This window comes from Rosa chinensis, chromosome 5 (assembly GCF_002994745.2).
Source record: "Rosa chinensis cultivar Old Blush chromosome 5, RchiOBHm-V2, whole genome shotgun sequence".
Classification (NCBI taxonomy): Eukaryota; Viridiplantae; Streptophyta; class Magnoliopsida; order Rosales; family Rosaceae; genus Rosa; species Rosa chinensis.
The window spans coordinates 20,301,711-20,312,966 of NC_037092.1; the positions used below are offsets into that span (position 1 = coordinate 20,301,711).

The 11,256-nt window shown below is 33.7% G+C and overlaps 1 long non-coding RNA gene across 4 annotated transcripts; it reads right to left on the reverse strand.

Moving 5' to 3' along the window:
• Positions 1 to 339: 339 nt before the first annotated feature.
• On the reverse strand, positions 340 to 7,946 carry LOC121049542. 4 transcript variants are annotated; one of them, XR_005800680.1, is made up of 12 exons: positions 7,616 to 7,946; positions 7,389 to 7,503; positions 6,032 to 6,233; positions 5,600 to 5,688; positions 5,112 to 5,188; positions 4,218 to 4,334; positions 3,481 to 3,608; positions 2,865 to 2,905; positions 2,384 to 2,446; positions 2,164 to 2,274; positions 774 to 892; positions 340 to 625 (listed from the first exon to the last, which is right to left on the reverse strand). It is a non-coding gene; the product is annotated as an uncharacterized LOC121049542 (long non-coding RNA). The 4 variants fall into 4 exon arrangements; XR_005800681.1 differs by adding an exon at positions 3,650 to 3,979 and having other exon boundaries at positions 3,481 to 3,525; positions 6,032 to 7,503; XR_005800682.1 differs by having other exon boundaries at positions 3,481 to 3,596; positions 6,032 to 7,503.
• Between the last annotated feature and the right edge of the window lie 3,310 nt (positions 7,947 to 11,256).

Below are 11,256 nucleotides of genomic sequence, written 5' to 3' on the forward strand. Positions count from 1 at the left end.
CGAGACTACTCTTGCTTAGCTTAGGCTTGCTATTCAGCGAGCGTCCCTTAGATCTTAATGAGTTTAGAGTGGCTTAGATAAGTTATCCGGTTTGTCCCGGGCTTTCTTATGTAAGTTCTGTTAGACTCTGGCCTGTTTTTCATGGCTTTGATATCTAATAAAATCAAATCCTTTCAAAAAAAAAAAAAATTTATTTTATTTATTAATTTGAATTTTTTTTGCCGTTGGGCTATTTTCTCCAGCTTTAAAAAGGAGCAGCACCTAAAATGTCAAAATTTGGACCGACTGACTAAGAAAGTTTGTGTAAAAATGACAAATCCATTACCAAAAAAATGGAATAAAGCAACAGTGGTATTACTTCATTATATCACTGAAATCCATAATCAATACAATATGCAAAAGAACAACAAAGACAACTGGAAATGTGTTATACATAAAGTTTATGATCATTACTACAAACGGTAGCCACTGTATGCTTTATCCATGTCAATGTTATGTTTGTTTGGATTTAGAAAGTGAGAGAGAACGTGCCCACACTTTGCTGTGGATGGAGTATCCGATAATGGAAGTTGAAATGGAAGACAATATGCTCTCAAGCTGGTTGACATTCATAGATTCATAAAACCTGGATAATGAACCAGAGACTAAGACTTGTAGAAAATGTGAATCAGATATGTTATCAGAAGAACTGTAAAGCTATGTTTATTTTGGCAATCGAAATGAAAACTGTTGGCAAGAAATAAAATAAAGTGAGAACACACACACACACATACTTGGAAATATAAATGGATCTTGTTTGAAAAGTCTGTATGCAGAGAAAGAGAGACTCATCAAGAAGGTTGCAAGAGAAAGATAGCATGAAGTTGATGTTCCTTGTCTTGATTACTAATTTCTGAAATAATGGACATATGTTAGATTACATGTGTAGTAAATGTGAAATTAAAGCAACTCGAAATTGCAGTGTCGAAAAGAAAGTTAAAAGTGATTTGTCAGGAGTGAAGTAAAGATTGAGATAAGTGAAAAAATACTCGAATATCTGATAAATGTTTGCCTTCCATCATAGTGTAAAACTGTTAAGCTAACAAAGACTACTTATTTTGTTTTGAAAATTCTGGTATTAGTTTTGCCTAACAGTAACTAAAGCAACGTAAAGAAATGCCTCTCAGGGAAATAGCTAAGATGAGGAACGAAGTAGATGCCTTTGATCAGTCATACCTGCTTTCTAACATGGTTATGGTAATGTGGATTGTGAAAAACTGATCAGCTATTGGTTGAAAGTGCAGGATGTTAACTAAGTATATTAGAAATCACAGGTGCAGTATGTTTTACTTAATATTCATAGTTATTTGCATTGTTTTTGTGGCAAAATTATTTGTTAATATTTTTTTTCTTAACAAAAGAAGAAGAAGAAACAACAAAGTTTTAAAACACCATAACATCAGCAAATTCAGCCTCCAAGATACTAAGTCACTCCATTCCAGTGACCAAAAACTAAAAGAGAAACATGATCTCATCAACATCCATTATTGAAACTCAATTACTTTCATACCGTCCTTCTCTTGTTAAAATGTTGCCAAAACAAACTGCAGACACAAAACCCTATCTAATTTTGCCAATTTCCTATTTGAAAAGCAACAATTCATCATTTCCTTCTCAGAAATATGTACAACTGTTCTAAACCTAGAATTAAAACTGCAAACCATTGACAACAAAACAATAAAGAATATAAAACGTCAAAATTCCAATTTTTAAAATTTTAGTCAAAACTGTTATTTGATTATATCATCTTATATAGAACTTAGTCAGTAACATAAAGTTAGAAGCCACCACAGTCCTATCATATAATTGAATATTTATAGTACATCAACTACGTCCCAAAACCCATTTAACAAAACAGAACAGGAAAACCAAGAGCTTCTTACTATCATTGAAAAACAGAACAATGAGCTACTGAGGACTGAGGAGTGAAACTGTGAATTTCAAGCTACAAATCTCATTCAAGCAATAGCAGTAAAACTGTGAATTTCAAGCTACAGATCTCATTGGATTTTATGTTGCAATTTGGTAAGAGGAACTGTCCCACCAAAATGTATAAATCTTAGGTTTGGATAATTGTTGAAGGTGTGTAAATTGATTACCAGAAAAGTAATTAATTACATGTACCTGAGTGATGCTGCATTGAAGGAGCAGGATGTTGATGATTGTGTGTTTTATCTGTCAGTCTTCAGGTAGAAGGACTGAAAAGAGGGTTGACACTGAAGGATTTTATAAATCCTAGCAGGAGGTTGATACTTAATTAGGAATACATGAAATAGTGAATAAAAAGAAAAAATGAAGATGAACAGAAGAGGTTGAATGCATAGAGATGAAAGGAAAGTTTTACTTGTAATTGGCATATATAAAATCCTTCCATGTTGATCTTCTTTGAGTCAGTTTCATTTGAGAGCTATAGACAACATAAAGGAGTATTAGTGTCATGTTGAAGACAAATTAGCAGATAAAGGACAAAGAAAGCAAAAAGGAATAGGTAAAAGAAAGCGAAAAGTAATGGAATTTGTTAGATATATTTAGTCAACGTAACGTAGATGTATCAATTGCTGTATCTTTTCCTCAGTATCATTGTATCAATGAATGTTATTATTTTCTGTTGTGACAGTGATAGGGTGATTTGGATGGATTGGTTGTTGAGGTTAGGAGAGTAACGTTCATGTAAAGAATGATATGAAGGAGAAGGTATCACAATTGATTGACATATAAGTTACATGTGTAAAGAGTAGTCTGTAAAGTGTGATGTATTACAAAATCATGTGAAATGTTTTACCAACTAATCTGATTGAACATGAGTGTAAGGGATAGAGAAGTACGTTTTGCTTTGCTGTAAGTTGAGTTGTGCTGCGGATTGTAGCTGGAGATTGTTGCAATGGAAGAACACATTAGCGCACGAATCTCTTCTTCCATTGCAAGCTTTTCACTTAGATAAATAAAACTAAAGATAGAAAAAATAAATTGGCAAAAATTTTTGTATTTTCAACTGACTATGGCAAACTGACTAATTGAATTAGAAATTGTGGATGTAGAGAATCAAATGTAGTCATGCAAGAAAATTAATGGTGTAAAGTAAAGAAACAAAATTAATGGGTGGAAATAAACAACATTGCCAACTGAACTTTGCTTAAACTTTGTAAAATTAACTGGCTGGCTTAGATGGTAGAACCCAGTGGAACAAAGATGATCAAATTATTGTTGTCATCAATAGAGCTATCTCCTACAATTGAGAACTGGTCTATCCAAGCCAGCCAATTAAACTTCCTAAAATTAACTCTATTGCAAATTTGTGGAATTCCATGTGTAATTTGTGGTTTTAAGTAATTATGATGGTAGAACCTAGTGGAACAAAGATGAAAATAGTTGCAGTAAAGATGGAAAGGAATAGATGTTGGAAATCAATGAAGAGAAGACTGGATACAAAAGAACACGGACCTTGTATGTTTGAACTGTTATATCTTGTCTGATTGTTTACGGTGGCTGTGAAAACAATATTGGCTTAATTCTTCTTTGTGAGTGTTTGCAGACAGTACTATTGATAATGTGATTTCCTGTGAATGGCACTAAGTAGAATAAAAGTTAATGAAAAGTATGGCATACTTACATTGATGGATTTTAGTGCCTTCAGTATGTACATAAATGGTAGTACGATTAGGGAGCAAGTGATTGGTGGCGGTAATGAGGAGAAGAAATTAGAGAATGGGGGGGAGGTAATTGTTGATCTAAATGATGATAACTTGGAGGAAGATAGGGTGTTTCAATGAAACGTCCAACTTTTCGACGTTCCAACAGCTTGTTGTCAAGCATGGGTTGAAACACCCTATGCTCCTCCAAGCCATCTTCATTGAGATTAACAATTACGTCCATCCTATTTTCTAATTTCTCTTCCTCATTCCCGCCACCATTAACTTGTTGCCTAATTTGATTGCTTCGTCTGTTGAAAGTCGTAATACAAAATCCAGAAAAGTAAATTATTATTGGTGAATATATATAAAGAATGTCACATTGAGGTAAATAGGCATTTATTTTGAGATACAGTGAAATTAATTAGCGAACTTTAAAAAGATAAAAAAGAAAGAAGTTACTAATTGTGAAAGTTAAAGGGAAGATATGCACGTCCAACTGGAAAGAACTGAAATATGTGCGATGTTTAATGAAATATAGAAACTTACATGAATAGGAAGAAGTCAGATAGAGGTTACTTAGGTGAACAACACGGAATGGTGGTGTTTTTTGTTTTTTGAGTGTTGGCTGTCTTGGAATTCGGTCCTGATGTAATGGATTTTTTGCTGTATAGAAAAGAAATCTAAATCAGACGAGAGATACAACCAGCTAATTTCAAGAGGTAACTGCAAAATGAGGAATACCTTTGCGTGGGACATTGGGCAAAAAAAAACGGATCTGATTGTGTGGAAATGTGTGATAATGCAGTGAAGAGATGCAATTGTAATTGACTTAGAAAAGAGAAAAAGAAAAAAGAAAAAAAAAAGTAGAAAGAACAGGGTAGTTGAGACCAAATATGGAAATGATTTGAACAACCAAGAAAAAGCGATCGAGTGGAAGGTAACAATGGTAAAAGAGCAGTTTGTGAAAAAGGAATTCAAAAGGGAATATCTTTCCATATTTGGTCTGTAATAAAGTGCAACTGGGGTTTGAATTGTCTGGTTTCCTTCCTAAAGCTCCCAAATTTAAAAGGGATATCTTTTATTCTAACAGTTGAAAGACTACATCAAATCAATTATCAGCATTGTCACAAAATGTATCAATTACACGCAAGTGATCATGTCATATAAATTGGTCAAGTGAAAGTGCAGTATGACTCTACAAATCCAATAGCAAGCTCCTATACTCTGAAATTTACCAAGGCTTTAGCAAGGAACAGGGTTTACATTTCTATAAATCTTAATGCAAAAATTATGTACCAAAAATTAGGAGATTATGAAAGCAGCAACAACCTGAGAGTATTCAATCCATTCATTTAATTATTTTACTGCATCAAATAAGCTTCATCTGGGAACTGTATAGTAACGTTATGCAGCAAACACATGAAAAGATTTGTGTCATACCATCAACATGAGTAAGTTGGATAATTTGTGCAATGGTATTCTGTTGTAGCAGTAAGACGCAATGATGTAGGAATTGCCTACAAAACAAAGAGGTATAAGAACATAGATTTTTGAATGTGCAGTGAACCAGAAATGTTAAAATGAGCAGGAAAATGTAGATCACGTGATTAAAGAAACTGAGATTGAACAGAAGTCCACTTGTATGTTAGAAAATAGAACCCATCTTATAGCAGTTTCGTGGCTAAAAAATAAATTATGTTTGATGGTACTTAAAATTTCGAACCATTATGTCACATTAGTATCGTGCTTTGAGGCTATGGAATTAAATAATGAAATTTAAAATAGTGTTACAGCAATGTTATTGCTGGACAAACATTTTATTAATTATTTGTAAAATTTGAAGCATATATAAAAGAAACTGGATTGGAGAGGGGTCCATCATACACATAACAGCTCATAATTGCAACTTTCTATAGAGAAATTGCTACCTTTTGAATGATTTGTTTATCTGAAGGAGCTATCTACCATACTTGCTTGTAGTACACAATTAATCAGCCTTCAAATCATCTTCAATGATCTACATATGTTAATCACAATTCAGAGATTCATGCTTACAATTGGACTGAAATCTTAGTTTGCACTATATTATATTGTTCAAAATTGGAAGTATATATGTAGAAAATATGAATTAAAATCATTTTAGTCTTTCAAACTATTATTATAAGTGTAGCTGAAGTGATGAGTGAATTTATGATGTTGTTCCCATGGTTGAGTTATTATGAGTGAGTATGCAACTCTTATTTTAGTCAAAGTGTTTAGGACTATTTGTTCATTTATTTGCAGATGTGGGTTAAGAGTACGAAACAGGGAAAAGATAGATAACAAAGCTTAACAATAAGTGAATGTTGGACGTGATATACCTAAAGCAACATTTTTTGTATTGGGAAAAGATAGTCTCTGTGCTGGCTTGAGAGAGTGGTCCGTGCTCATCAAATGCTTGCTTCTTTGTAGTTTGACTGTCAGGCAGCCTTAATATGGTGTGGACAGCATAGAATTCACTCATGTTTGTAATAGAGATGTTTTTCAAGAGTTGCAGCACTGCATATATTTGTTTATTTCAATCTGAATTTCAATCGGTAAACAAATCAGTTAATATGGATGGAGTACAGGACAAAGAAAAAAAAATTGAAGTGAAAGTTACTTATTTAAAAATCAAGTAACCTATGTTAAGAAAGGGATAAAATGACAATTGTAAATGATGCTAGAACGAATGATTAAAAGGATATACCTGAATTTTGAGGAAGTCTTGTTTATGGATTACTTACATATTGGAGTACTATTTTCTTGTGCGAGATATAAAAACAAATGATAACATAAAAAGGCAAATCCAGCTTAGTAATATTGTAAAAGGGCAACATTAAATGAAGTACAAACCTGTTATGTATTAGACAATTAGAGACACAACAATGCAATATGAATATTGATAAGTATGAAATAAATTGCAGACCGAATAGAAGCAGTAACATCACCAACATGCAAAGTTCGAAATGTAGTGTGCGATGAAGTTAGAAAGAAGAAATGAGAGGCATAAATTATCATACATTGTTGATAGAGTAAAACAGTTTTTACACACATATATTACATTGAGTTTCAACTGTTTAATTGGAGTTATGACAAAAAGTGCTAGTCTCATAACATTAGTTGAAGTTGGGCTAGCAATAACTCTAATTGTACAAAATATTTTGACTGATCAGTTAGCTGCGTTTGTCCAAAAAGTTAAATTACAATAGCTGCAGCTAGTCAAAATGCATCGAATTATGTTCATTCAGATGCATTGAAAACTTATCAGTTAGCTGCGTTTGTCCAAAAAGCTAAATTACAATGATCGTAGCTATAGAGAAAATGCACAAGAGAGTGAATTAGCTTCACTCAATCGTTCTTTTTTTCATATTGTTCTTTGTCTAGCAGTGATGATGTTGATGAGGATAGCATTGTGGTTGTATGCTTGGTCTAGTCATCACTTTAAATCAGAATGAAATCAGATGGACATGCAGTTAGAAGTATGAGCAAGGAAATTAGGGAAACTGTATTTAATGTTCACAATAATTAAGTTGTGTTTTTGGTGAAATGACATTTATTGTTATAAATGTAAGCAAACCATTAAATGTAAAAGTTGTTGAAAACATGGAATACGTGAAGGAACAATAAAATTAATCAGAGAAACCCTCAAAATGAGTTGTTTCAAATGTGAAATTGCAGGTAAGATTGAATATGTACCTCTTCACCCTTTTTTCAGAATCAGAAATAAACCCTATTTGTTTCCAGCCCAACCCTTTTCCCTGAGAGTCTCCAAAATTTTGGATCTTGGAACTGTTGAAAAGTTAAACCCAGGCTGCAAAACGAAACCAAATCGCATACATTGAGAATTGAAAGATCAATAGCAATCAATACCAACCAATATGATTGAAAATCACAAAGTAAATCCATGAAATCAAGTGAGCCACCTCTCTTTCTGTGATATGAGAGGCGATCTGGTGTCGCACTACTTGGATCAAGTTGTGTTGATGACGCAGAAGCTTGCTCATTTGGGAAGATGTTCCTCACCAGCAACTCACTATTGAGATTGACCTTTAATTCAAAGAGGTAGGTTTGGCCGATGAATGTTTCCATTTCTGGTGGTGCAGATTCGTGTGTTGGGTAGAACCGTTTATTCACCAAATTTGCATAACTGATTCTAAATAGTTGCTCTGCTTGTTCTCCCATGATGAAAACTGTAGCCTGATTAGTGTCGTCACAAATTGTCATTTGAACTATGTACCTGCAAACAAAGGCAAACAATTATTTGTAAATAACAAAGGAAAAAAATTAATAAAAAAAGGACAAAGAAAGAGATTTGTAATATTTATACCATGGAAGTGGAATCTGGATGTCATGGTCAGGACAGGTCAATTCAATGGTATCCTCTCTTTTTTTCAGTTGTTTATGACAGGTTGCGCAAGATTTGTACCACCATCCATTGTGCATTAGAAATCTTAGGATAGAAACAGTACAGCAGACATCATCCTTGAAACGCACATTAGAATTTGTATGATTGATGATATGAGAAGAGAAATAAAACTTATTTTTACATACCGTATATAAATCCGGATCCAATGCATTCAGGTACAACACTGTTGATGTTTTTTTTTCATTTGATCTGGTGCACCTCGTTTCCCTGGAGGAGGAACTATCTTTACTCTGTCTCCTGGCTTGGAGAATCTGAAATTTAATTTTGTAGTTGAAGAATTATTGGTTTTGTGTCAGAAACACACGAATTTAGGTCTAGTTAAAGAACTTACTCAGCTTGATACTCTTGTGTCTGTTCAATCTGTGGATTTATAAGTATGGAAGAGTGATTTGTAGTTGATACTTGAATTTGTTCTGCACATTGGGAAAGTAATTGTTTATAAAAAAATTAAACACTATTTAGCAATTGAAGAGTACTGGAGGTAAATAGTTTCATGTGCTTCATGAACAGAAATTGTGAAGGAAAATTGAAACGAAATAAAAAACTTTGCAAAAAATTGAAATGAAACATTGCATGAATTGATGAATGCAAGATATCTAAGTTAAGAAACAAAGACATAATTGTTTTGACGATGCACCAGAAAAGCTTTTTTTCATGATGTAACATAAGCAAAACTCACAGATGATGTTAGATTGGTTAATATGAATTCAGCTATAGGGTTATGAAGAAAAGTGGCTTACGTCGGAATTTTGTCACTCTTAAAGATGTGAACAAAGCAAGTATTGCTGAACCTGATGCTTCAATACTCTCCAAACTGAATTTTCTTGCAGCATCGCCCCATAGAGTGATTCTCAGATCTTCCCTCCTACATTTTTTCAAAAACTGAAGTTCAGATATGGAATGACAAAATTAATACATTGAATTGTGCAAACAAATATGAACACAATATACCTCAGATTTTCCAGAGTGAGTTCAAGTTTTGATTCCATCCTGTCTGTGTCCTTTATAGGGACTTGGAATTCTGGAGTGGCTGATTTGATGAGCCATAGAGATCTGTAATTAAAACAAAGAAGAAAAAAAAGATGAAAAAATAAACAAAAAGACAGTTATTAATGTGCTTTGAATTTTTCTACAGTTTATTAATATAAACAAAAAGTTTTATATTCAAGATTTAGAAATTGCGTATAAGCAGTGGTTGGTGTCTAGCTTGTTCAGGCAAATCATTGAAGTCAAGAAGGCGGAATGAGTATTCTGGGATTAGAGGAACAATGCCTTCAACTAATTCAAACTTCGTTGATTCGTTGAAAAACAACTGCACATCATGATTTGCAATTTTGTGTCTGGATTGATCTTTTTGTGTGTAGAAAACAGAGATGTCATATATTTCTCCTTGTTGCATTTTGTTCGAAACATGGGGATATATAATCAGATTCATCAATCCTGGCATGGATTGTATCTTCCTGTGTTAAATTAGTGTTGAAGATCAGTAAAGAGATTGATGATGTAGATGCAATGAAATATTGAAGTGATTGAATTAACTGTATATGATGTATAGGAAAATTACCTTTTCATCAATTAGCAGATAGTGGAGGCCATCATATGTCACACTATTGAATCTCCTAGGTCTCCAGATTCTAGACACACGAACTCTGATCTTGAAAGTCAGTGAAAAGGCTCTTATGTTGCGCAATAATGTTAGTCTGACCGCTTCTTGGTTCTATAAAATTCGAAAGAATATGAAGACTGAGAAATGATGGAAATTAAACGAACAAAGATGATTTAGAAGGACTTACTGCCATAGCTTGGTTTCTTCTCTTACAGTGAGTTGATTAGAGGTGGTCTGTTGATTGTCACAGTTGAGAGAGATATTATTTGTCTACATGGCATCATGAAATGAAAAGTTAGTGGATAAAGACAATTTATACTTGTTGCTGAAAAAAAAAAAAAACTAACAGGTTTGAGATTAATTGTAATCTTAATATCTAATTTGGTTTTCATCTTTGGTTTACAGAAAAGAAAAAAAGTTGCTTCAACCCAACAAATTATTGGATCTAGAATTTCTTAAGCGATAAGACCAAGTCAATGGAGAAAAAAATTGCTCTGCTAGGGTTTATCATCCTGGGATTCTGGGTAGCTTTGGTAATCAAATGGAAAGATCCTTGGCCGGGTTTCAATCAACTCTATCTCGGAGACTATCAATTTGAAGAACCAAATCATCAATCTTGCAGCGGAGGAGACCAAGACTATAGGGAATGGAAACAACGAAAAATTGGGGTTTTTGGAATCAGACGCAACACTTGGAATGAGGATCTCGTCACTTTCCATTTGGGCTCAGTTCTTACTTGTACAACTGATTTTATCGGTGAGATTGAAGGTTACTCCACTTCGACTTCAACAAAATTTAGGGCTTTGGCTACTTTCAACACTAGTGTTGCAAAGAACGATTACCCACTGTGTCTTGAGATTAGGCCATTAACCTATCTTCTCTTTCAAGGGCGTGGTTCGATGCGATCGTCTTGTTTTTTACTGTTACAACGGGTATCAAGAGTTTTGGTTGAGGTTAGCAGATTTAGTTTCGATCTTCCTGTGTTCCCAATTTCATTTGGAATTAAGATGAGTTGGGTCTATCTAAAAGTTGGTTTTTCATTAGAACCTTACTATCAATCAGGTACGCCCCTTCAATTTTATTCTTCTATTTGGTTACATTTGATGAGTTCGATCCTGTTTCATTTAGTGGTTAGCTACTAGTTTTGTTTTGTCACAATCTTTCGTCCCTATTTGGCTTATTCAATTGCTCTTGGCTTACCCTTGTCTACCTCTTTGGGAGTGCTTTTCACTGTAAATAAAATTTTTGCTATCTATAAGCTTTCTTTACTGGAAAAGAACTCGGTTTCTTCATGGTTTATGGATGACTATCTTTTTATTATTTCAAACTTTGATATTGCTCTGAACTGGATGAAAGAAAATATTGAATCTCCCCTTAGTTACCTGTATGAGTCCAAAAGCAGAATCATTATGGTGTTGCTAGATTACTCCTAGGTCGATTACCAATTTTTGGAAGCCTTTGGTGCTCCAAATTTGGCTGGTTTATGTATTTTGCGAGAGAAAAAGTATAGATGTGCTATTAATTATCTAGAT